Consider the following 22,306-nt stretch of genomic DNA (forward strand, 5'->3'; position numbering starts at 1 on the left):
TGAGAAATAGATTTAAGGGCCTAGATCTGATAGATAGAGTGCCTGATGAGCTATGGAATGAGGTTCCCGACATTGTACAGAGTCAGGGATCAACACCATCCCCATGGAAAAGAAATGCAAAAAAGCAAAATGGCTGTCTGGGGAGGCCTTACAAATAGCTGTGAAAAGAAGAGAAGCGAAAAGCAAAGGAGAAAAGGAAAGATATAAGCATCTGAATGCAGAGTTCCAAAGAATAGCAAGAAGAGATAAGAAAGCCTTCTTCAGTGATCAATGCAAAGAAATAGAGGAAAACAACAGAATGGGAAAGACTAGAGACTACTTCAAGAAAATTAGAGATACCAAGGGAACATTTCATGCAAAGATGGGCTCGATAAAGGACAGAAATGGTATGGACCTAACAGAAGCATAAGATATTAAGAAGAGGTGGCAAGAATACACAGAAGAACTGTACAAAAAAGATCTTCACGACCCAGATAACCATGCTGGTGTGATCACTCACCTAGAGCTAGACATCCTGGAATGTGATGTCAAGTGGGCCTTAGAAACCATCACTATGAACAAAGCTAGTGGAGGTGATGGAATTCCAGTTGAGCTATTTCAAATCCTGAAAGATGATGCTTTAAAAATGTTGCACTCAATACGCCAGCAAATTCGGAAAACTCAACAGTGGCCACAGGACTGGAAAAGTCAGTTTTTATTCCAATCCCAAAGAAAGGCAATGCCAAAGAATGCTCAAACTACCACACAATTGCACTCATCTCACACGCTAGTAAAGTAATGCTCAAAATTCTCCAAGCCAGGCTTCAGCAATTCATGAACTGTGAACTTCCAGTTGTTTAGCTGGTTTTAGAAAAGGCAGAGGAACCAGAGATCAAATTGCCAACATTCGCTGGATCATGCAAAATGCAAGAGAGTTCCAGAAAAACATCTATTTCTGCTTTATTGACTATGCCAAAGCCTTTGACTGTGTGGATCACAATAAACTGTGGAAAATTATGAAAGAGATGGGAATACCAGAACCCCTGACCTGCCTCTTCAGAAATTTGTATGCAAGTCAGGAAGCAACAGTTAGAACTGGACATGGAACAACAGACTGGTTCCAAATAGGAACAGGAGTAGGTAAAAACTGTATATTGTCACCCTGTTTATTTAACTTATATGCAGAGTACATCATGAGAAATGCTGGGCTGGAAGAAGCACAAGCTGGAATCAAGATTGCTGGAAGAGATACCAGTAACCTCAGATATGCAGATGACTCCACCCTTATGGCAGAAAGTGAAGAGGAACTAAAAAGCCTCTTGATGAAATAGGAGAGTGAAAAAGTTGGCTTAAAATTCAACATTCAGAAAAAGAAGATCATGGCATCCAGTCCCATCACTTCATGGGAAATAGATGGGGAAACAGTGGAAACAGTGTCAGACTTTATTTTTTCTGGGCTCCAAAATCACTGCAGATGGTGACTGAAGCCATGAAATTAAAAGGCACTTACTCCTTGGAAGAAAAGTTATGACCAACCTAGATAACATATTGAAAAGCAGAGATATTACTTTGCCAACAAAGGTCCATCCAGTCAAGGCTATGGTTTTTCCAGTGGTCATGTATGGATGTGAGAGTTGGACTGTGAAGAAAACTGAGAGTCGAAGAATTGATGCTTTTGGACTGTGCTGTTGGAGAAGATTCTTGAGAGTCCCTTGGACTGCAAGGAGATCCAACCAGTCTATTCTGAAGAAGATCAGTCCTGGGATTTCTTTGAAAGGAATGATGCTGAAGCTGAAACTCCAGTACTTTGGCCACCTCATGGGAAGAGTTGACTCATTGGAAAAGACTCTGATGCTGGGAGGGATTGGGGGCAGGAGGAGAAGGGGACAACAGAGGATGAGATGGCTGGATGGCATCACCGACTCGATGGACGTGAGTCTGAGTGAACTCCGGGAGTTGGTGATGGACAGGGAGGCCTGGCGTGCTGCGATTCCTGGGGTCGAAAAGAGTGGACACGACTGAACTGAACTGTAACTATAACTTTAGTTATGAGGACAGACTGAACTGAAACTATAACTTTATTTATGATACTTGAAATGAAAATGTAAACATTATTGAAAAAGTATATAATATAGAATGTCTATAACTGGAATAAGACCTTACTTTTTAAAGTTTAGAACTTAATAAAAATCAAGATCTTTATATATTTCAAAACTCACAGTACACAAGGAAATATATATATTTCTTTATTGTTCTTTTGTCACTAAGTTTTTTCCAAATCTTTTGCGACTGAATGGACTGTAGCCTGCCAGGTTCCTCTATCCATGGGATTCCCAAGTTAAGTGTACTGCAGTGGGTTGCTATATCCTTCTCCAGGGGATCTTACCTACCCAGGGCTTGAACTCGAGTCTCCTGCATTGGCAGGCAGTTTCTTTACCACTGAGCCACCAGGGAGGCTCACATATTCCATTAGACAAATGATAACAAAATCTTCGCATTCCCAGGACAGATGTGAAGACACACAATTGATATATCCAAAATGTCTATGTCCTAAGAAAACAAATAAAGTTAAAATCTCTTTGAAAAATAGTCTGGTGAGAAATTTAAACTGAATTCCATCTCAAATCTTTTATACAAGAATATATAATAAAAGGAAAGGAAATCTGGGGAAATACTAAGATGTGAAAAAGGAATTACAAGACTGAAATAGAACTATTACTGCATCAGGTCTATTGAAATTATAAATAGTATTGAAATTACTTGGATTCAGTTCAGTTCAGTTGCTCAGTTGTGTCTAACTCTTTGCGACCCCATGGGCTGCAGCACGCCAGGCCTCCCTGTCTGTCACCAACTCCCGGAGTTTACTCAAACTCATGTCTATAGAGCCGGTGATGCCATCCAACCATCTCATCCTCTGTCGTCCCCTTCTCCTCCTGCCTTCAATCTTTCCCAGCATCAGGGTCTTTTCTAGTGAGTCAGTTCCAAAATATTGAAGTTTCAGCTTCAGCGTCAGTCCTTCCAATGAATATTCAGGACTGATTTGCTTGAGGATGGACTGATTGGATCTCCTTGCAGTCCAAGAGACTCTCAAGAGTCTTCTCCAACACCAGAGTTCAAAAGCATCACTTCTTTGGCATTTAGCTTTCTTTATAGTCCAACTCTCACATCCACACATGACTACTGGAAAATCTTGACTAGATGGAACTTTTTGGGCAAAATAATGTTTCTTCTTTTTAATATGATGTCTAGGTTGGTCATAACTTTCCTTCCAGGGAGTAAGCATCTTTTAATGTCATGGCTGCAGTCACCATGTGCAGTGATTTTGGAGTACACAAAATAAAGTCTGTCACTGTTTCCACTCTTCCCCCATCTATTTGCCATGAAGTGATAGGACTGAATGCCATGATCATAGTTTTCTGAACGTTGAGCTTTAAGCCAATTTTTTCACTCTCCTCTTTCACTTTCATCAAGAGGCTCTTTAGTTCTTACTACTTGGATTATCACAGTAATTAGAATTATTCAAACTTTATCATTTTAATTATTTCAATAAGAACTTAGTGTTTACTTGACCAAAGCTGACCTCCAGAGAAAGAAATTGGCTTGGGCAGAACCCTGGAGAAAGAAGTCACAGTCTAGTGTTCAAGCAATTGCTTCTGGTCCAGAGGAAGAGCTGGACTAAGGCTCCTAATTCTGCTAAGGATAGGTTTGTGCTTTTCCATTTGAAATACTGGACCAGCAGGATAGGACTGGAGTCACAATTTTGCTGTATCACATTGCTATTATGTCTTGACCCAGATTCCATAAAGAGGAGGCACTTTACCGCTCTTGCGACTTCAAGGATCTTGTGGAGGAAGGATGAGCATCCCCTACCTAGATTGTGATGTCATGCCCTGCCATCTGGGTGTGTGCTAGGTGATCACAGACCCACACACCTCCTCCTGCTTATATCCCTGTGAGTTTTCCAATAAGCACTCTTTTCATAGGCCCAGCATTTAGCTCTTGACCATTACTTTTCATTTTGGGAAAGTCAGCTCCACAGTAAAGAAAAGCTATATCTTATTCTTTGGGAAAAGTCTTCCCAGGTGGATCAGTGGTAAACAAAACCACCTGCAGTGCAACAGACAGGGGTTTTAGCCTTGGGTCAGGAAGATCCCCTGGAGAAGGAAATGGTGACCTACTCCAGTACTCTTGCTTGAAAAATACCATGGACAGAGGAGCTTTTTGGCGGGTCACATTCCATGGATTCAAGAAGAGTTGGTCATGACTTAGCAACTAAACAACAACAAAAAAATAGTTCTTTGAGAAAACAATAATTTTTTTCTTTTTGTTTGTTTAGGGCAATTTGGCCACTTAGAATTGACAGAGCATCAATGTTACATTGTTATTTTTTCGTCTCCATATATACATATATATATATATATATATTTTTTTTAAGGGCATTTAATGCCAAGCTCCTCTGTCCATGGGATTTTTCAAACAAGAATACACTCTAGTAAAATAATGCTCAAAATTCTCCAAGCCAAGCTTCAGCAATACATGAACAGTGAACTTACAGATGTTCAAGCTGGTTTTAGAAAAGGCAGAGGAACCAGAGACCAAATTGTCAACATCCATCGAAAAAGGAAGAGAGTTCCAGAAAACATCTATTTCTGCTTTATTGACTATGCCAAAGCCTTTGACTGTGTGGATCACAATAAACTGTGGAAAATTATGAAAGAGATGGGAATACCAGACCACCTGACCTGCCTCTTGAGAAATCTATATTCAGGTCAGGAAGCAATAGTTAGAACTAGACATGGAACAACAGACTGGTTCCAAATAGGAATAGGAATATGTCAAGGCTGTATATTGTCACCCTGCTTATTTAACTTATATGCAGAGTACATCAGGAGAAACACTGGGCTGGAAGAAGCACAAGCTGGAATCAAGATTGCCGGGAGAAATATCCATAACCTCAGGTATGCAGATAACACCACGCTTATGGCAGAAAGTGAAGATGAACTAAAAAGCCTCTTGATGAAAGTGAAAGAGGAGAGTGAGAGAGTTGGCTTAAAGCTCAACATTTAGAAAACAAAGATCATGGCATCCGCTCCCATCACTTCATGGGAAATAGATGGGGAAACAGTGGGAACAGTGTCAGACTTTATTTTTTGGGGCTCCAAAATCACTGCAGATGGTGACTGCAACCATGAAATTAAAAGACGCTTACTCCTTGGAAGAAAAGTTATGATCAACCTAGATAGCATATTCAAAAGCAGAGATATTACTTTGCCAACAAAGGTTCGTCTAGTCAAGGCTATGGTTTTTCCAGTGGTCATGTATGGATGTGAGAGTAGGACTGTGAAGAAAGCCGAGCGGCGAAGAATTGATGCTTTTGAACTGTGGTGTTGGAGAAGACTCTTGAGAGTCCCTTGGACTGCAAGGAGATCCAACCAGTCCATTCTGAAGGAGATCAGTCCTGAGTGTTCTTTGGAAGGAATGATGCTAAAGCTGAAACTCCAGTACTTTGGCCACCTCATGCGAAGAGTTGACTCATTGAAAAGACTCTGATGCTGGGAGGGATTGGGGGCAGGAGGAGAAGGGGACGGCAGAGGATGAGATGGCTGGATGGCATCACTGACTCGATGGACGTGAGTCTGAGTGAACTCTGGGTGTTGGTGATGGACAGGGAGGCCTGGCATGCTGCAATTCATGGGGTTGCAAAGAGTCAGACATGACTGAGCGACTGAATTGAACTGAACTGAATGCTTATAATAAAATATTTTATTAAAATAAAAGCTGTAAAGTTTACCTGATGGTATTATACTTGACCATGGCAAACCAATCTTTAATATTCTAGTATCAGTATCTAAGGGCAGCTAACTCAACTATTAGGTTTACACTGAATTGAAAAATTCAGTTTCTTATACAATAATTACTGATTGCTATATGCAGCATGATCACATACCTACAGATGTTAGGCCTATAGTAAAGATATTATTTAATCAGAGGTGTCCAAGGCCCACCAGATAATTGCACCTGACCTGAGATATGACAACATAGTAGAAATCAAGCAAGTTAAGATGAAAAGGAGTCTTATTCCCAGCAGACAAATAGCAAGTGTAAACGAAGCATATGGAAACATGGCAGGCAGAAGAGAATGAAATGAGGCAGTGTCTTGATTAAAGAAGGTGAAGAGAATTTTTGTACAACTTGAAGCTGGAGAATTTGATTGGGGTCAGGTCAGGTGGCTTATAAGTCAAATTGGGGAACTGTGAATCAACCTAACATTCTAAGGAGCAAATAATTATAGTTAGGGGGATGGCAAGGTTTATATGATATTGAAAATATCTCTCCGATGAGGTTGTAGAGAATTCCAGTTAGATGCAGTTATGTGTTGCATTCAGTGGTCCAAATGACAGATATTAATAATAGCCTGGGCAAGGATTATAATGATACAGTCAGTAAGGACTGATCAGCACAGGGTTATTTATGGTGTTGTATGTACCAGTTCATAATTGGATATGGAGGAAGAGTAGGAAAGTAATTCAAGAAGGACTCACACAGTTGGATGTTTGGTGGGACCACTCACTGAGATCAAGGATACTTGAAAAGGCATAGGATTTGAGGGGGAAAGATGATGAGACCAGTTTTTATTAATTTGCAATGCTTTGTGACAACCTGGTCAGTTTTATACCTCTATCAGGAGCACAGAAGAGTCATCTAGACTGCTGGCACACATGTTACAGTTACTTGCAAAGTTTTCTATAAATAGGCATTAGAAGTAACTATGGATTATGTAAGCAGAAGTGTGGTTTTATTGGGAAGATTTTTATTAACTCACATTTTCTCAAATAAGCCCACAAAACCAGGCTTAGAAAACAATCAAGAGCAAGGAATGCAAGGTGGCCAACTGAAAGCAAAAATCTCATCCCAGAGCCCGTCTAATGAGACTGTATATACTCTCCACCTCATTCACCTCCAGCCCTCTGTGCCACAGGATATTACATACGTGTGTGCTAAGTCTTCAATCATGTGACCCTATGACCGGACCCCACCAGGCTCCTCTGTCCATGGGAATCTCCAGGCAAGAATACCAGAGAGGGTCATCATTTCCTCCTCCAGGGGATCTTCCTGACCCTGGGATGGAAAGCACATCTCCTGCATTGCACGCAGATTCTTGACCTCTGAGCCACCAGGAAACCTGCCACAGGATATTAGATGCAGCTAAAGGTGTTGCCAGCACTGCTCCTGCTGTTAGAACCACAAGGAGGGGGCTGCAGCTGACCCAACTGCTACCAGTAAAATGAATCCTGACTGTGCGAGATGATTTGTCTTCCTAGTTGGAGATTTAAACTCTGCTAGGCATGAGCATCTGATTATACAGCCTACAACATATGCTTGAGCCGCAAAAGTGCATCTCTGTAGCTTCTCTGAGCCCAACCTCATCTCATGCTGTGGAGAATTCCTCACTTGTAGGAATGGTCTTCAGACAATGAGCAACCAACAGTATGACAAGAGTCCAGATCAATCCAGTCATTACACTAACCATGTAATAGATTTAAAGAAATCTCTTAGGGCATATAGATTGAGAAAATGAAAATAATTCTATTTAAAAGTGAATCTATTTAATTATTAATATTTCCATATGGAAAAAAAAAAAAGACTCAGAAATTTCAGTTGTGAGTCTTCCTAATTTTTACCCCTATGTGTTCTTGTGGTGTTTGTTTAACTTGATATCCTGGGTCTACCTTGCCATGCTCATTTTCTTGCTGGAGTATAGTAAGAAGTTACGAGAATTTCCTGGAGCTCTAGTGGTTAGGCGGAGAAGACAATGGCACCCCACTCCAGTACTTTTGCCTGGAAAAACCCCGTAGACCGAAGAGCCTAGTAGGCTGTGTCCATGGGGTCTCTAGAGTCGGACACGACTGAGCGACTTCACTTTCACTTTTCACTTTCATGCTTTGGAGAAGGAAATGGCAACCCACTCCAGTGTTCTTGCCTGGAGAATCCCAGGGACAAGGAAGCCTGGTGGGCTGCCGTCTATGCGGTCGCACAGAGTCGGACACGACTGAAGCGACTTAGCAGCAGCAGCAGCAGCTAGTGTTTAGGACTCTGTCATCTAATGTGGGAGGCATGGGTTCAATCCCTGGACTGGGAACTAAAATCCCACATACTGTAGGATGTTATCAAAAACTAAAAAAAAATTATGCATACCCACAGTTTCCCTCATGACCACTCTTTCTGCAGAATACTCTGCATGGAAGCATTATGGTGTTTGGTAAGACAGAACTTAAGTGGTGACCTACTCCTGCTCTAGACCAAAGGTTAAAAAAAATTATTGGGTAAATTAAAAGTCAATGTAAAATATTATTGGAGGGAATTGTCATTTTTGGCATGGTCTAGCTACTATGGATTAAATTGAGTCCCCTCAAATTCAGATACTAGAACCCTAAAACTCCCAACCCATGTGATGCATTGGACAGAGGCCTTTAAGGAGGTTATTTATTTTTTTTTTTTAGTGTGAATTTGTGGGTATTTATTTTATTCTATGAATTATAACACAAAACTATCATAACTTATTTTGTTGCCCAGATTGTCTCAGATTTGTTTCTAGCTGCTTTTAAGTTAACTCTTTTATCAGTTTTTTTGTTTTTTTTTTTAATTTCTTTTATTTTGAATTCTGTCCTAAGTTCTTAATAACCTAAGGAGGTTATTAAGGCCAAATGAGGAGAAGGAAATGGCAACCCACTCCAGTATTCTTGCCTGGGGAATCCAGCGGACAGAGGAGCATGGTGGGCTGCTGTCCATGGTGTCACAAAGAGTTGGATGCAACTGGAGTGACTTAGCATGCATGCATGCATTCGAGAAGGAAATGGCAACCCATTCCAGTATTCTTGCCTGAAGAATCCCGGGGATGGAGGAGCCTGGTGATGGAGGAGCCTGGTGGGCTGCCGTCTATGGGATCACGCAGAATTGGACACAACTGAAGTGACTTGGCAGCAGCAGAGGTCCTCAGGGCCATCTCTGATCCAATAAAACTGGTGCCCATATACAAAGAGGAAGAGGGGCACTCCTGGTGGCTCAGTGGTAAAGAATTTGCCTGCCAGTCCAGGGGACATGGGTTCAATCCCTGGTCCAGGAAGATCTCACATGCCACAGAGCCACTAAGCTCATGTACCACAACAACTGAGTCTGTGCTCTAGAGCTCAGCATCCACAACTACTGAGGCCTCGCACCACAACTACCACAGCCTGAATGCCTAGAGCCTGTGCACCATGACAAGAGAAGCCACCGTAATGAGACACGCCCACACTGCAACTAAACAGTAGCCCTCCACTCTCTGCAACTAGAGAAAAGCCTGCAGAGCATCAAAGACTTAAAGCAGCCAAAAATAAATAAATAAAATATTTAAAAAACAAAAAGGAGACACCAAACTTTTTCTCTTCCATATGAGAACACAGGGAGAACACAGTCGTCTACAAGTCAAGGAGAGAGTGCTCACCAGAAACCAACCATGTGGACATCTTGACCTTTAACTTCACAGCCTCCAGAACTGCGAATAATAAATTTCTATTGTTTAAGTGACCCAGTCTATAGCATTTTCTTATGGCAGCCTGAGCAGACTAATACACTGTCTGCCTTTTACTGGTTTTGTACTGTGCACAGTTTTAGGAAAACACAGAAAGACTGGAGTATATTCCAACTCTGAGTGAATAAAGGAGAGCTACCAAGATCACTGGGCTTCCCAGGTGGCTCAGTGGTAAAGAATCCGTCTGCTAATGCAGAAGACGTGGGTTTGATCCTCAGGTGGGGAAATACCCTGGAAAAGGAAACGACAACTCACTCCAGTATTCTTACCTGAAAAATTCCACGGACAGAGGAGCCTGGTGGGCTACAGTCTGCAGGGTCACAAAAGAGTAGAACATGATTTAATGACTGAGAATGAGTGTACCAAGATCATAGGCTACCAAATTCATCATTAGTGTTGTGATGATGTTTGAAGAATTTTCTATGAGTGCATAGAATAAAAATGACCAGTATTAAATAAAGAAAAACATTTTTACTTCTAACATTGATAGATACGTATGTACAATTTTTCAAATTCTAATGCAACAGTGAATTTTATACACTATTATAAATAAATCACCTATTTATATTGGGCAGAATTTATTACTGAGAATATTTAGCAAGAACTTTGTTATATATTACCAATATCCACTGGATCATCAAAAAAGCAAGAGAGTTTCAGAAAAGCATCTATTTCTGCTTTATTGACTATGCCAAAGCCTTTGACTGTGTGGATCACAATAATCTGTGGAAAATTCTGAAAGAGATGGGAATACCCGGGAGAAATATCAATAACCTCAGATATGCAGATGACACCACCTTTGTGGCAAAAAGTGAAGAGGAACTAAAAAGCCTCTTGATGAAAGTGAAAGAGGAGAGTTAAAAAGTTGGCTTAAAGCTCAACATTCAGAAAACTAAGATCATGACATCCAGTCCCATCACTTCATGGCAAATAGATGGGGAAACAGTGGAAACAGTGACAGACTATTCTTTTGGGCTCCAAAATCACTGCAGATGGTGACTGCAGAAATTAAAAGACGCTTATTCCTTGGAAGGAAAGTTATGACCAACTTCGACAGCATATTAAAAAAGCAGAGACATTACTTTGCCAACAAAGATCTGTCTAGTCAAGGCTATGGTTTTTCCAGTAGTCATGTATGGATGTGAAGTTGGACTAGAAAGAAACTGCTGCTGCTGCTGCTGCTAAGTCGCTTCAGTCATGTCTGACTCTGTGTGACCCCATAGACCATAGCCCACCAGGCTCTGCTCTCCCTGAAATTCTCCAGACAAGGAACACTGGAGTGGGTTGCCATTTCCTTCTCCAGTGCATGAAAGTGAAAGGTGAAAGTGAAGTCACTCAGTCGTGTCCGACCCTTAGAGACCCCTTGGACCATAGCCTACTAGGCCTCTCCGTCCATGGGATTTTCCAGGCAAGAGTACTGGAGTGGGGTGCCATTGCCTTCTCCAAAAGAAAGCTGAGCTCCAAAGAATTGATGCCTTTGAACAGTGGTTTTAGAGAAGACTCTTGAGAGTCCCCTGAACTACAAGGAGATCCAACCAGTCCATCCTAAAGGAAATCAGTCCTAAATATTCATTGGAAGGATTGATGCTGAAGCCAAAACTCCAATATTTTGCCCACCTGATTCGAAGAGATGCTCACTAGAGAAGACCTTGATGCTGGGAAAGATTGAAGGCGGGAGGAGAAGGGGATGACAGAGGATGAGATGGTTGAATGGCATTACTGACTCTATGGACATTAGTTTGAGTAAACTCCTGGAGTTGGTGATGGACAGGGAGGCCTGGCATATTGCAATCCATGGGGTAACAAAGAGCCAGACATGACTGAGCAACTGAACTGAACTGAACTGGTTATATATGCTAACAGTAAAGTGATTACAGTGTATGAAAATTTTCTATTATTCATGTGTGGGACATATCAGATCAGATCAGATCAGTTGCTCAGTTGTGTCCGACTCTTTGCGACCCCATGAATCGCAGCTCCCTGTCCATCACGAACTCCCAGAGTTCACTGAGACTCACGTCCATCGAGTCAGTGATGCCATCCAGCCATCTCATCTTCTGTCCTCCCCTTCTCCTCCTGCTTTAAAAAATAGGGACTTTTTTTTGAAAAGTAATAGTAGGTTATATAAATGAAAATTAAAGGAGTAATAGAGGACTTAAAAATTAGAAAAAAGTTTAGAAAAATGATCATAAAAATAGTAAAAATATATCTAGGACTTTCTCTGGTATTACTGTGGGTGGTGTGGGGTCAGTTCATTTTTGGATAGTTTCTTGGTCCGGCTTATATTTCTCAAGATCGATAGGCCCCTTCCTCTGTAGTCAGTACTAACTATAGGGTTTTAATCTATTGCACCTGTCACTTCCAAGGCGGTTCCCTCTGTTTTAGCTTCTTCTGTTTGCTGGTCTCTTCAGTGTCTGATTTCTGCCCTGACACAAGGGGGGTGGTGGTGGGCACTTTTTTAGGCTCACTTGTTCAGTCGTGCTCTGGGGGGGGAGGGACGCTGCAAATAAATAACACTAGTGTGTGCTCGCAGTGTCTTGGCCACACTGGGCCTGCCCCCACTCACAGTGTGTGTGCCCTCCCTGCCCACACTGCTCAGGCTCTACGTTGCTCCTCCGGGAACCGTCCGAGGCCGCCCCTGGGCTGCATGCACCTCCCAGGTCTAAGCCGCTCAGGTTCAGGCACTCTGGTAGTCCTCAGAGGCGCAGACTCATTGGGCCTGCGTTTTGTGCGCTTCCCAGGTCCGAGCAGCTCAGGTGATGAGGTGTTTGGTGAGCGCGGTTGCTGCAACTTTTCGTCTCTCCCATCCCTGCTGCTCAGTTTTCTGGGTGTACCGGCGCACCTTCTCAGGCGGATGACTGTCCAGAACCCCAAGTAGTCTTAGTTAGCAAAGAAGCCTGCTTGCAGTTTGGTAGATAATGTCTCTCTGGGGCTGCGATTGCCCCCTTCTGGCACTGGCTGCCTGTCAACGGAGGGGGAAGGTCTGCAGCTGGCTAATTCTGTTCAGTTCTTTGCTCTGCGCCTGGGCCTGGTGGTGTCTTAGGTTAGAGCTTTTCACGTGGTATCTATCCCACAGTCTGGTTTGCTAGCCCAAATTAGTTTACTCTGATTACCCTCGGCACATTCAGGCCATCTCCTTACTCTAACGATTGCAGCCTGCGCCTCCCTGCCCGGCCCCGCCTGCTAGTGGCTGATGCAGGCCTCTGCGCTGCTTTTCCGCTGGGGGAGTTACTGTTGGGCTCATAATCTGTGGGTTTTAATTATTTATTTATTTTTCCTCCCTGTTATGTTGCCCTCTGTGCTTCCAAGGCTCACCACAGACTCAGCGGTGAGAGTGTTTCCTGGTGTTTGGAAACTTCTCTCTTTTTAAGACTCCTTTCCTGGGTCAGAGCTCCATCCCTACCTCTTTTGTCTCTTTGTCTTTTATATTTTTTCCTACCTCTTTTTGAAGACAATGGGCTGCTTTTCTGAGTGCCTGATGTCCTCTGCTGGCATTCAGAAGTTGTTTTGTGGAATTTACTCAGCGTTTAAATGTTCTAAAGGTTCATCTAGTCAAGGCTATGGTTTTTCCAGTGGTCACGTATGGATGTGAAAGTTGGACTGTGAAGAAGGCTGAGCACTGAAGAATTGATGCTTTTGAACTGTGGTGTTGGAGAAGACTCTTGAGAGTCCCTTGGACTGCAAGGAGATCCAACCAGTCCATTCTGAAGATCAGCCCTAGGATTTCTTTGGAAGGAATGATGCTAAAGCTGAAACTCCAGTACTTTGGCCACCTCATGCGAAGAGTTGACTCATTGGAAAAGACTCTGATGCTGGGAGGGATTGGGGGCAAGAGGAGAAGGGGACAACAGAGGATGAGATGGATGGCATTACTGACTCGATGGACATGAGTCTGAGTGAACTCTGGGAGTTGGTGATGGACAGGGAGGCCTGGCGTGCTGCAATTCATGGGGTTGCAAACAGTCAGACACAACTGAGTGATTGGTCTGATCTGATCTGATAAATTTGTGGGGGAGAAAGTGGTCTCCCCATCCTATTTCTCGACCATCTTAGGACCACCCCTGTTTCCCAATTTTAAACCAGTCTGTTGTTCAATGTCTGGCTCTAACTGTTGACTCTTGACCTGAATACAGGTTTCTCAGGGGATAGGTAAGATGGTCTGGTATTTCACCTTGTTTCTCATGAATTATGTACATCATGGAGAATATCCAGCTTTTCTAGAGGGAGATCATACTGAACAGCTGCTTTGGAACCCAATGAGGCTTGGACTTGGGATCAGACAAGTATAAAATAAGAATTCTTTTCAATATGATGGCCTAAGGAAGAACATGTCTTGCAATTTCTGCAAAGAAGCCAAGATGACTGGAAGAGAGTGGCTATGGGTACAGCCATAACAGACTAGGGGATAAAGAAAGATTCAATCTTTTAGGGTCTTTGGATCCATGGTAATTATTTTGGTATTTGTTCTAGATAAATAGGAACTTAATGCATATTTTTAGCAGAGGAGTTATATGATTAATTTTCACTTTAACATAATTATAGTATTTGTTGTGTTAAGTATAGAAAGAAATGGTAATGGGGAGACAGAGCATAGATATTCTTACAGTAAATCAGGTTAGAAATCATTGATGGTTTGGGCTAGAATATTAGCAAGGAAAGAGAAAAGAAGTAGTTGATTGCTGGCTGTATTTTTTAGGTAGGATCAAGATGGTTTTTGATTCTTTGAATAGGAGCTCTGTAAGAAACAGAAGTCAAATATCTCTCTATCTCTCTTTTTCCTATCTGCAAAGATGTACTGTTGTTCATTGAGTTGGAGAAGAACTTTGGTAGAATTAGTTTGAGGAAATGTTGGAGTCAAAGAGGAGAATTTGGGACATGTTAAATTTAGGATGATAACTCTACTCCCAAGTCAAATTGTTAAATAGGAATTTGTATAGACTCTGGAAAGTCTAAGGCAAAGGATCATTGTGAAAATATCAACTTTAGAGTATTCAGTAGACAGATGATATTGGATGCCATGGAAATGAGTGAATTCTCCAAGAGAATGAGTGTAGACATAAACGTGAAAAGTTCAAGGACTGTATCTTGGGGAAGTTCAACTTTAAAAGTTCAAGATGATGAGAATAAACTAAAAAAAAAAAAAAAAGACTGAAATGCAGCAACCAGAGATATTGAAGGAAAGTCAGTTTGTGAATTGTCCTGGAGGCACTGACCATTGATTTGAGATTGACATCCCCTGTGTTCCTTTGATTTATTCCACCCTCCCCAACACGTCTACCAATAAAAATCAGCCACTAATCAATAACTGTTTTACTGTCTCTGTAATTTTACTTTTTCCGAAATATCATATAGTTCAAATCATACAGTTCATAGCTTTTTCAGATTGGCTTCTTTCACTAAACAATATGAATTTAAGGTTCCAAGGCAATGGCACCCCACTCCAGTACTCCTGCCTGGAATATCCCATGGATGGAGGAGCCTGGTAGGCTGCAGTCCATTGGGTCGCTAAGAGTCGGACACTACTGAGCGACTTCACTTTCACTTTTCACTTTCATGCATTGGAGAAGGAAATGGCAACCCACTCCAGTGTTCTTGCCTGGAGAATCACAGGGACGGGTGGGCTGCCATCTCTGGGGTTGCACAGAGTCGGACACGACTGAAACGACTTAGCAGCAGCAGCAGCAGCATGTCCTTTATGGCTTGGTAGTGCATTTATTTTAATCACTGGATAATAGTGTGCTCTGCAGATGTTCCACAGCTTATTTATCCATTTTCCTTTTGAAGGATGACTTGGCTGCTTCCAATTTGGGGCAATTAAAAATAAAACTTCAGGTATTTCTGTGGACATACTTTTCTACCTTACTTGGGTAAATAGCAAGGAATTCTGTTGATGAATCATATAATAATATGCTTAGTTTTATAAAAACCTGCCAAACTTTCTTCCAAAATAGCAATAAATAAGCCTTCCTGTTGTTCCACATCATCCGACTATTTGCTATTATTAGTTTTTCTTTCTTTCCTTTTTTTTTTTTTTGGATTTTAGTCATTCTAGTAAGTGTGCAGTGTCATTTTATTGCTTTTTAAATTTGCAGTGTTTTAGGGACACAAGCTGTTGAGCATCTTTTCTTCTACTTATTTGTCATCTGTAAATTTTTAATGAGGTCTCTGTTTAGATCTTTTCTCAAAACTTTTAATTTTTTTTTTACTATTGAGTTCTTTGTCTATTTTCAATACCAATCCTTTATCAGATATGTCTTTTGCAAATATTTCCTCTGAGTCCATGCTATGTCTTTCCATTATTTTAATAGTGTCTTTTGCAGAGAAAAAGTTTTTAGTTTTAATGAAGTACAACTTATAATTTTTTTTCTTTCATAAGTTGTGCTTTTGGTGCTGCAGCTAAAGCATCATTTTCAAAGTCAAGGTCACCTAAATTTCTTCTATATTATTTTCTAGGAGCCTTTGGTTTTACATTTTAGATTTAGGCTGTGATGTATTTTGAGTTTACTTTTGTAAAAAGTCTAACTCTGTGTTTAGATTCAGAGCTGAATGCCATATTTGGGCACAGGAGTATTTTATGGGAACCTCCAAGACCATAGGCAAACATTAGTAATTTATTAGCAAACATTTATTAAGCACAAACCATGTGCAGAGCCCATTCTAGATGCTGACAAGGACTGGAATTCCTCCTGTTACCCAGTAGGGTATCATTCACAAATCTTCATCTAATTCCATCCTACAAAGTGAAAGTGAAAATGTTAGTCGCTCAGTCCTGTCCAACTCTTTGTGACCCCATGGACTGTAGCCCACCAGGCTCTTCTGCCCATGGGATTCTCCAGGTAAGAATAATGGAGTAGGTTGCTATTGCCTTCTCCATGGGATCTTCGCTGATCCAGGGATTGAACCCGAGTCTCCTGCATTGCAGGCAGATTCTTTACCACAAGCAAAGTTGAAATCTCTGCTCTGCAGAGATGAAGGGATGGTTGATGCTATAGCCACATATCAGAATGCTGTGGTTTGAGAATATCAATGCAGCAGATAGCTGTCCATGGTCTTTTCTTCTTCCTAGACACAAAGTTTGACTTCACTTTACCATTTCCTTTGCAGTTAGACATGGTCATAAGAACTGTTTTGGTCAGTGGGTGTAAATATAAATGACATGAGCCACTTCTAAGTCTGGTCCGTGAAATCTCCTAAGTGATCTTTCACAATTTCTCTTTCCCACTTTTACCAAGTGAATAAAGAGCATTTAAGGACTTAGAGGGAAACTGGGTCAGAGATGGAAGGCATCTGCGTTCCTGAATCACTGTGTATCAGATCACCACACTCATCATGCTGACTCAACTGAATGATGTGTGAACAAAAAATTCAAATTTTAATTGAACAGCAGGATACTGAAATTGTTAACTCCCAATTTAAATTTATAGTATAAAAAACATCCATCCTCCTGAAACTGTTGACTCAAACTCTAAGGAAATTCTTCCTCCCAACAAGTACAGATAGTAGTTAACAAATTTCAGTAGGTAACAAATTTACATGCTTTCAGAAGCTATTAAATGATATAAATGAATGAAGCACATATTGCTGAAGACATCTCATTCATGCCTAAGCTAAAGACACCAGCAATTATTCAACTCTAGGTTTTTTATTTTCTTTTGCTGTTGCTGTTGTGATAATATCAATATTTGTAAGATACTTGGGGTCCATGACATTGGTCATCTTATTCCATACATTATTTTCAGAAGTGCTTGGCTTTTGGGTGGCAATCAATATATATTTTTTCTCTTGATAAAAGGATGATTGATTATGTGAATAGAGTGTAGAATGGAGTAAAAAAAAAAAAAAAGACCTTTTATATTTGTCAGTTCACGCCCCTTATATACCTCCTAGGACGTAAAAAGGAGAAGGCAATGGCACCCCACTCCAGTACTCTTGCCTGGAAAATCCCATGGACAGAGGAGCCTGGTAGGCTGCAGTCCATGAGGTCGTTAAGAGTCGGACACTACTGAGCGACTTCACTTTCACTTTTCACCTTCATGCATTGGAGAAGGAAATGGCAACCCACTCCAGTGTTCTTGCCTGGAGAATCCCAGGGATGGGGGAGCCTGGTGGGCTTCCGACTATGGGGTCGCACAGAGTCAGACACGACTGAAGCGACTTAGCAGCAGGACATAAAAGCTATAACTTACTCATTTTTATATCATTATAATGTTTAGAAACTTGCTGCTTATATATGACCACTAGTAAATGGGTGTTGAATAAATACTTGATAGATATTTGTTGAATTGACTTTTAGGCTTTGTCTCCTTCCATAGATGTGAAATGAATTCATTTTATATAGTCTTTTGAAATTGCTTTTGTCTGTAAATTCATATTTTCTCCTCAGAGACAAAACTCCATGATCAATGTGAGGGATAGTTTTTCATCCTCCTACAAGGTATGTATTTTTGTCAAATAGGAAGTACAAGTATTAGACAGATTTTGAAATACCAAGAGAATTGACAATAAAGTAGTTTAGTTTCTTTCTATTTTCATTAAAAGGTGATAGGCCTTAGGAGTTCATGAGACACTAAAATTAATGATGCATCCTAATTAAGTAAATGTTCAGTTTCTTTTCTTGATTGAAGTACTGTACAAAATAAAAGGAGAAGACGAAATGATCAAATTGCTTCATATCAATCTTTTCATGAAAATAAAAGTCCTCCCACTCCCTGTCAGTCATTCTCTTGTGGTCTCATTTTAGATCTCAAATTTCTTCTAATATTTTGCTAATTTCTACTGGCTTTTGCACTTAATCTTCTTGTGCTTTTTCTTCATATCATATATTTTCATATAATCTTTAATTATACCTATATCTGCATTTTAAAAAACAAATAAGTATGGATTGAGTAAAACTATACCAAGTAATAGATTCTAAATGAATACAACTACGTAATGTTATAAGCTTTTAAACTGTTAGTTTATTCATGGAAAATAGTGCTTTGTCTAGTTCTCAACATCCTGGTTTCTATTCATTCCTTACATAACGGAGTTGGAAGAATCAACTTGGCTCTTCAAATAATTCAGTACCTGGAGGAATGAAATGGCCACAAAGCAAGAATTTGCTGTGAAATCATAAAGGTCTTCTAGAGGAAACAACTTCCTGCTTATTTTTCAACTCTTTGCTGACTGACTCAGAATCTTATTGCTGCTGTTCAGTTCAGTTTAGTTCAGTAGCTCAGTCATGTCCGACTCTTTGCAACCCCATGAACCGCAGCAGGCCAGGCCTCCCTGTCAATCAACAACTCTCGGAGTCCACCCAAACCCATGTCCATCGAATCGATGATGCCATCCAACCGTCTCATCCCCTGTCGTCCCCTTTTCCTCCTGGCCTCAATCTTTCCCAGCTTCAGGGTCTTTTCCAATGAGTCAACTCTTCACATGAGATGGCCAAAGTACTGGAGTTTCAGCTTTAGCATCATTCCTTCCAAAGAAATCCCAGGGCTGATCTCCTTCAGAATGGACTGGTTGGATCTCCTTGCAGTCCAAGGGACTCTCAGGAGTCTTCTCCAACACCACAGCTCAAAAACATCAATTCTTCGGTGCTCAGCCTTCTTCACAGTCCAATTCTCACATCCATACGTGACCACAGGAAAAACCATAGCCTTGACTGCATGGAAATTATTACAAATACATAGTGTCTTAAAACAACACAAATGTATTCTAGGAGTCCTGAGGACAGAAGTCTAAACTGGGTCAGCAAGGCTTCATTTCCTCTGAAAGGTCTAGGGAGGAGTCTGTGTCTTCCCCTTTTCCAGCTTCTAGAGGGTACTCTGCCTGATTTCCTTAGCTATGATAATCCCCTGTCATTCCATCTGCTTCTGGGTCACATCTCTTTCTCTGGCTCCATCCTTCTGTCTTTCTCTTGTAAAGATGCTTGTGGTTACATTAGGCAGACCCAGCTCATCTAGGTTTCTCTCTGCTTCTCAAGGCCCTTAACCTTTTGAAACTGGCAGTTTCTTTTGACCATATTAAATAACTTAGTTGCACATTCTAGAAATTAGAATGTGAACATTCATAGGAGTGGCTATTATTTTTGGCATACTGAATAGCTGCTGAAATCCAGATACAAGGAAGGATTATAAGAAAGTTGTATGTGATTATTTCCTTGATTGTTTTCAAAATTGGTATTCTTATAAATGACTTCAAAAATTATGCAAGTTTATATGTGTTACTTGACATTGATTAATCCATAGGATCACTATGTCAATGAAGATACTTTGATCACTACACTCTTGAATAAATTTTGATAGTACAAAGAATTTAGTGATTGTCATTATTAATTATTTTGGTTAATTTCAAAATTTTAACAAAATGTTATATAAACTGATAGCTTTGTAATGCAGCTCATAACATCAGAAATATTTCTTTCTTCCATAAGCATGTTAAACTTGCAAAAGGTAGTATCTACACTTAGATAAATAATTGATTAAACAATTAACATATATCTTGATGTATTATTATATTTATTTTCTCCAGCAAATTAGAAAATGCAATATGGTTTAAAAATAACTCAAGTATTTCTTTTATTAATTAATAATGATGTTTCAATTTTCTCAAATTTCATTTTCCTCATCTTCAAATAAACAAAATGTTTTAATTCACAGCATGGTGAGAGGATTAAATTAGTATGGTGGTTAATAAAGTATCTTTCAAAACACAAAGTGCCATGTGAAAGCCAAGAGTCATCATTGTCAGCATGGTTTACTAGGCCTAATATATGTTGAATATCCTGAAAATATTTTGAAGAGTGTTGTCATTTGGTAACAATATTTCTAAATGTTGGATAAAATTTAAATATAGTAAGCCTTTATATGAATGTTAAAGAGGGAAAGTTTGGTGAAGTACTTAAATTCATCTACTAACTACTTAGCTACTTTTCTGTTGAGGATCCTATACTAGTTAGCAGAGATACAAAGCAAGTGAGTTAAGAATAAATAATGGAAAAATACAATAACCGTTTCCTCTTCATGGAACTGATGGTAGGCAGTATGTGATTGAAACACGTTAGACTCTTAATTCCATTATGTGCATGTGAAGACATTATCAATCACACAAAAACACATACAACAATACAAACACTACTTCACAAATCTTCCCAGAGTGCTTCTATATCCCAGTATTATATATATGATTGAAAAGTACAATGGAAATCGAATGAGACTATGAAGTCATAAAAATTGACTTAATTTTTTTTTTTTAAGGAGAAAAGGATGGCTTTACTACTTTGTCAGGCAAAGGGGACCGCAGCAGGCTAATGGCTCAAAACTGTGTGTCCCCCTGACTTTCACTTCTGTCTCTTCTAGTTTGCCAAATTAATTAAGCTCTTTGAGACTATTACATCATATATGGAATGTTTATAACAAAATTACACAGCTTGACATTGAGATAATTTATGTAAAGAGGTCTATAGAAGGCTTTCAAAAGAATTCTATGAACTTATGTTTTCCTTTAACAATTGCACATTTTTATTTGTCAGCACATAGGTTTTTGAATTAGTGTAGATTTTTTCAAGATTTGAGACATAAAATAGCCAATGCAAATTCTTCTTAATATGTGTCTCATCATTTGGAATATTCTAAGTTAGTGTAAAATTTTAACTTTATTCTAGAGAGCACATCATAATGTTTAAATTTGGTTCTATTATGTCTTGTTTAATCCAGGAATGATATCTCTTCTGAAGTAATAACAACTCCCATGGATTTTCATGTTAATGCTTGTCTTTTATGTCTGTCATTACCAAAACTTACAGCTTATGTGTAATACTCAAATATTGACATATATGAAAGAATGAAGAAGATTGATATGGCTTCAGCCACTGCAGAAAACTGAACACCCTCTAAATGGCTATAGTCTTGCAGCTTTTCTCCTAATAATTTTTTTTTTTCCACCTAATGTCTTCATCACAATGCACAGTCTTAACTTCTGCATTTATTTCATAGTGTCTGCATGTGTGGGGTTTTTTATTTCTGAGGTAAGTCAGGGTCTATTTAAATAGCTTATTTTGAGATCCTGGCTTTCTTATTCATACAATCCCACTTTTTATATTGGCAGGAAATTTAAAATGTAGAAAATAGAAGTGACATGATGGAAAATGATGTTGCAGGTGATTGAAATTATCTATATTTTAAGGTTGTATTGTGTAGTTGAACATAGCCTAGTGAACAACCCAATGCACATACAAACAGAACACTGAGAATCTTTCCTGAGGAAGTAAAATTATGTCATGAAATATTCCCCAATCTTTGAGGACAGGGATGGAAGGAAAAGGGGAGGATAAAACACAGCAGAAAAAGAAAAAAAAATCTAGAGTGTTAGCAACAAAATAAACTTGGAGAAGACTGCAATACATTCATCTTTACACTACTTATTCTCTCTTTCATTTATTGTTTAGCCCAATTTCAAAAACACTACTTGTTTAGCACGCGTTTGCCTACAATGTGGGAGATCCGGATTCGATCCCTGGGTCAGGAAAAGCTCCTGGAGAAGGAAATGGCAACCCACTCCAGTACTCTTGCCTGGAAAATTCCATGGACGGAGGAGCCTGGTAGGCTACTGTCCATGGGGTCGCAAACAGTTGGACACGACTGAGCAACTTCAATGTCAATAGAATTTAATTGATTCAGAATAATACTGCTAAGAAGTTAGGAAAACTATAAAATTCTCTGGATTAGTAGCTAGTGTATCATTACACTAATGACTTAATTTCTCTGGTTCTCA

This window comes from Bos indicus x Bos taurus, chromosome 16 (assembly GCF_003369695.1).
Source record: "Bos indicus x Bos taurus breed Angus x Brahman F1 hybrid chromosome 16, Bos_hybrid_MaternalHap_v2.0, whole genome shotgun sequence".
NCBI classification, from domain to species: Eukaryota; Metazoa; Chordata; class Mammalia; order Artiodactyla; family Bovidae; genus Bos; species Bos indicus x Bos taurus.